At 37.6% G+C, this 5,635-nt stretch overlaps 1 non-coding gene across 1 annotated transcript; it reads right to left on the reverse strand.

Annotated features, from left to right (window-relative positions):
• Positions 1-4,414: 4,414 nt before the first annotated feature.
• Positions 4,415-4,518, reverse strand: LOC122752272. The gene has a single exon (XR_006356048.1). It is a non-coding gene; the product is annotated as a U6 spliceosomal RNA (small nuclear RNA).
• Positions 4,519-5,635: the final 1,117 nt, after the last annotated feature.

Raw genomic sequence — 5,635 nt, forward strand, 5'->3', positions numbered from 1 at the left:
GCAGCTTCTACATTAAAGGACCAGAGGGCATGGAATATGATATTCCAAAAGGCAAAGGAAATGGGATTACAACCAAGAATCACCTACCCAGCAAAACTCAGCATTATCTTTTAGCAGAAAAAATGGAACTTTAATGAAAAAGAAGACTTTCAGATATTTGTGATGAAAAGACCTGAATTGAATGGCAAATTTGACTTTCAAATACAAGACCCTAGAGAACCATAAAAAAAAAATGGAGCTGGGAGACATACCTGGGGTTGTACAGTGGGCGACTGTCTTGTGTCTGAGGCCGGGTTTTGGCTGGGATCCCCCTGGGTCCAGGGGTGATGATTTGTCCACTGTGTCACTTAACTAGATGATAACATCTTTAGGGTTAAATTGAGGGGTGAAGGGAATTCATTGAGGGAGGGGGAAGGGCAGAAATGAAATCCTACATGAAAGTAACAGGAAAAGGCTTATGGAGTGGGAGAAGAGATGGGAGAGGAGCAGGGCAGTAAATGAATTTTACACTCATCAGAAAAGGCTCAAAGATCTTAAACTCATCAGAGCTGCCTCAAGGAGGGACTAATAGACACACCCAACTGGGTGGAGTAATCTATTTAATCTGGGCAGTAAATGAGCCTAACACTCATTAAAATTGGCTCAAAGACCTCAATCTCATTAGAATTGGCTCAAGGAGGGACTAATGTACACACTCAATTGGGTAGAGTAATCTGTATAACCCTGCAGGAAAATAGGAGGGGAAGGGGATAAAGAGAGAGGGGAAAAAGAAGGAAGGGCAAAGTGGGGGAGGGGACAGACAGAAGCAAATCCCTTTTGAAGAGTGATAGGATGAAAGAAGATGGATAATAGAATAAATATCATGGGGAAGGGAATAGGATGGAAGGGAAACAGTTAACAATAGTAATCATGAAAAAGAGAAAAGGGGGGAAAATTGTACAAAAAATATTTATAGTAACTCTTGGTGGAGGCTAAGAATTGAGAATCAAGGGAATGTCCATCAATTGAGGAATGATGGAAAAAGCTGTGTTATATGATTGTAGTGGAATAGACTTGTGCTACAGAAAATGACAAACAGGATGATCCCCGAAAAACCTTTAAAGACTAATGAACATCGACGTATGGTGAAGTGAGCAGACCTGAGAGGACATTGTGCGCAGTGACAGCAGTATTGTTCAATGAGTAATTGTGAATGACTTAGCTACTCTCAGCAGTACAATGATCCAGGACAATCCCAAGGAAGTATACTATGCAACGCTATAGAAAGAACTGATAAAAAGAACACTTGTGGATTGTACATATATAACCTGATTGTGATCTTGTGGAGGGGGGAGGAAAGGAAGGGAGGGAGGGAGAAAAATTTGGAACTCTAAATCTTATGAAAATGAATGTTGAAAACTACCCTTACATGTAAATGGAAAACAAAATAAATGTTTGTTGATAAAAAAATATATATATACATATATATATATATATATATATATGCACACACACACATATATATATACATACACACACACACACACACACACACACACACACACACACACATATATATATATATATATATATATATATATATATATATATATATATATATATATATATATAAGATACATGAACCAACCCTGATTTGAACTCAGGTTTTTATTCTTGGTTAAATATGTGTGGTTAAATATGACAATGTGTGTTGTCAAAACAACAACAACAACCAAAGAAACAGAGAAAACAAAAACAAAAACAAAACTCCTGAGATTTGGCTTGTGAGATTTAAAATTGGATATACGAGAATTAAACTCCCCCTTTTAACTTTTCCCTTATATATCTCCCAGACCACTAAGAAAAAGAAGCCTCTGAGCTTACAACTGTGAGGGATTAGTTTTTATTGCTTGGGAATTAATTAGACAACAAAAGGTGATACCAATTAGGGAAATAGGGAAGTAGAAATACAAATGAATACTCTAAGATCTAAGCTTAGTCTATTTTCCTTCATAAAACTCACCGAATCCCAAACTTCCCGCCAGGCCCGAAAACCAGCACACCCAAAGCTGAACACAAACCGAATGCTCCGCCACGGCTAAGTTGAAAAGCCAGAGAGAGAGCGAACTTCCGTTCCTCCCTCAGTTTTAAGCTGGCATGCTGGAAGTTCCCCAAAAGGGCAGTCCTTCAAAAGCCGCTTCAGTAACATGCGCTCAACTCTCAAATGATTCAGCTAAAACTTCTGTTTTTTACCACAAGCTTGATTGGTGGCCAAAATCAAAGCCTCCAGACCTGAATTTGATCCTGAATGCACAAATTCAGAAGCTATTGTATATCGGCTTCTGCTGTGTTTTCAAATAGTGAACTGATGTATGCATTGGAGTCCTTCCTTTTCAATTTGTTATGCTATTAAATTTATTTTTCTTGATACAAAACAATGACTATACTTAAATAGATGGATATATATTATTAAAAAGTGATATGTGATTTTTAGCAAATCTGCCAGAATTTCTATCTCTGAATAAGTATTAACTAATTCAAAGTAGTCGCTTTAAGAAAATGTATAGTTATTGCAATATTTTAATTGCTGAAAGCATCTTTGGAACTAGGTTTGTTTGTTTTTTGAATTACATCGATAACTAGTAAGGCATGAGAAAATTAGGTTTGTCATTTTTTCTTCCTCAGGTTGATCTTAACCTTGAGAAACCTGGAAGATTGCAAAGGAAAGATGGGGACTGTGGAATCAGAGGAAACATTTCACAGAGCTCACCAGAGAGTAGATTGACTTTTTCATTTTTTTTCTCTCTCATTTAAGTGGTATATGTTGTCAACATGGATATTCTTGTGTGAATTTGGGGAACACAACTTTCTGAGGATTAATGATTTCCTATATTTAATAATGTCCTTAAAGAGATGAATTGTCAGTACTAAATTTCTTTTGATCAGACTAGACTTGTTTGTATATATGCATCTACACACAGTCAGACAATTGTTCTTTTCAGAGAAACCCTAAGAGCAAATAACCATTTGCACTTGAAGCATGACAAATATTTTCATGTTGCTAAAAATAATTTTGCTTTGCATATGGTGGTGATGACAAATGTGACAGCATGGTATAGTGGAATAAACTCTCTGGTCCTCATGAGAAGTTCTACAATATTAAATTACAGCAGAGCTGCAACTTTATTTTTTCCTTTTTGTAAATTTCAGGAAATGTGTCCTCAATTTTGGGTGGTAAGGGTAGGAAATAAAGACACTGAAAAATCATCATGGGGTTGGGGGTGAAGGGCTCATTCCTGTAACCTCTTAATTTCCAATCCAATGCAACCTAATGCAATCTAAATTAATTCAACCCAATCTGATAAAATATAATCCAATAGGTACTGATTGAGGATCTACCCAATGCCTAGAAGGCAATAGGTACTTGAGATACAAAGATAAAATGAAAAATAGTCCCTGCCCTCAAGGACTTTAATTGCATTGTAAGGAACAGCATGTAAATAGATAAGTATACCCACAATGATATGAGGAAGGAGGAAGCTCTAAAGATAATAGATTATAGGAGATCATAGGAAATGATAGATAGAAATAATAGTAAGAAATAATAGCTAGAGATAATAGGAAAGGCTTCTGTGGCATATGGCATAGTATAAAATTTATTGAGAACTGATTCTCCCCCAGTCTCCACTTTCTCCCAGACAAATGAATTGCCTGGGACTGACTGTCTTTGTCATTTCCAGATTCTTGATGGATTTATGGACCTTGCCCCAAGTAATTTATCCCCTCCCAATGTTCCCCACCTTACTCCCTGGACTTTGTTATTATGTAAAAGAGTCTATTCAGTTTCTATTCAGTCAGTAGCACCTATACTTAATTTAGGAGCAGTTCTATTGTTTCTTTTGTTAAAGGTTCATTTATATTAAGTAGTTGTAAGTCACTCTGGAGCAATCTTTTGGTTTCCTTTTTGTTCTGTTACTCCATAAAAACCCTGTGCTCTGTTCCCATTTTTGGGTATACCTAGCTTCCCTAGCTTCCCAGCTTCAGAGCTTTGTGATACCAAGAGCTATAGTTCCTCTGCCTCAATTAAAGACCTTATTTCTTCTATATTGATTGCTTCCTTAATTTCCAAGTTAACCAGCACATGAACTGAGCATCTCTGCCTATTGGGTTTTCCTGGCTTCCTTTAAATCCAACTAAAATCCTGCCTCCTCCAGGAAGCTTTTCTTAGTGCTTCTTAATTGGAGTGCCTTCTCTCTTTTTATTATCTCCTATTAATCCTGCATATAGCTGTTTGCACATATTTATTTGCTTGTTGTCGCCCTCATTAGATTTTCAGCTCCTTGAGGGTAGAGACTGTCTTTTGTCTCTTTATGCATCCCTAGTGGAACAAAGTAGGAGCTTACTAAATGTTTAGTCACCAACTGACTGAATTGTTTTTAATATATAATGCTTCACCAATTTGCATGTCATCCCTGTGCAGGGCTATGCTACTGTTCTCTGTATAGTTCCAATTTTAGTATATTGCTGCTGAAGCCAGTACCTTACTGACTGATTGAAAGAAGTCAGTGATTTCAAGAGTCAAAATGAAGGAGGAAACGCAGAAGAGAAACAGTCAACACCTTTTGCAAAGCCATGAAGGTGGGAGATGGAAAGAGTAAATAGGTCAGTTTATCTGAAACACACTGTATCAAGCCTGGAAGTGTTCACTGGAGCTAGTGCTTTCTGTGTCAATCTGAGGTATTTCTTTTTTATTATGGAGGTAATAGGGAGCTACTGCAGTTCCCTGAACAAGGAAGTAGAATAACCAGATAAGCTTTAGGAATATTATTTTAAAAGCTGTGGAGAGGATTAGTTGAAATGGAGTGAGACTAAAAGCTGAAAGTCCAATTAGGAGACTGCTGTTGTGGTAAGAGATAACAAGGGCCTGAAATAGAATGGTGGAGAAGTGAACAAATGGAGATATGTGGTTCAGGTAGACTTGAAAAAGACCTGGCAGCTAATTAGATATAGATATTAGATATAGATTAGATATATATGCAAATAGATAGAGATAATTAGATGGCATAAAGGAAAAGACAAGGATGACTCCAGCACTACAAACTTGAATCCCTGGAACAATGAATGGTAGGACCCTTGCCATCAATAAGGGATTTTTATTTTTTTTTGCAGGACAATGAGGGTTAAGTGACTTACCCAGGGATACACAGCTAGTAAGCGTCAAGTGTCAGAGGCCAGATTTGAATTCAGGTTCTCCTGAATCTAGGGCTGCTGCTTTATCCACTGTGCCACCTAGCTGCCCCCCCATTATATATTTATTAAGCATCTTCTAAGTGCCAGAGATTTAGGGGCTTAGGAGAGCAAGGTGGCCCAGTGAACACCGAGACTGGAGTCAGGAAGGCTTGAGTATAAATTAGGCCTCAGATACTTACTAGCTGTGTGACTGTGGACTAGTCATATAACCTCTGTTTGCCTCAGTTTTCTCATCCATAAAATGGGGATAATAATGGCATCCATATTCGAATTAAGTGACACTTAAGGCTGCATCTCCTCCCAGCCTTTCCATCAGTGTTCTGCTTGTTTTTCACTCAAAGAGGTACCCTGAGATGGCTACTTGGTGATGCCCACCCAATCCTTACTTTTTAGCTTTCTTCTGTAT

The sequence above is a fragment of the Dromiciops gliroides genome, chromosome 3 (genome assembly GCF_019393635.1).
Source record: "Dromiciops gliroides isolate mDroGli1 chromosome 3, mDroGli1.pri, whole genome shotgun sequence".
NCBI classification, from domain to species: domain Eukaryota; kingdom Metazoa; phylum Chordata; class Mammalia; order Microbiotheria; family Microbiotheriidae; genus Dromiciops; species Dromiciops gliroides.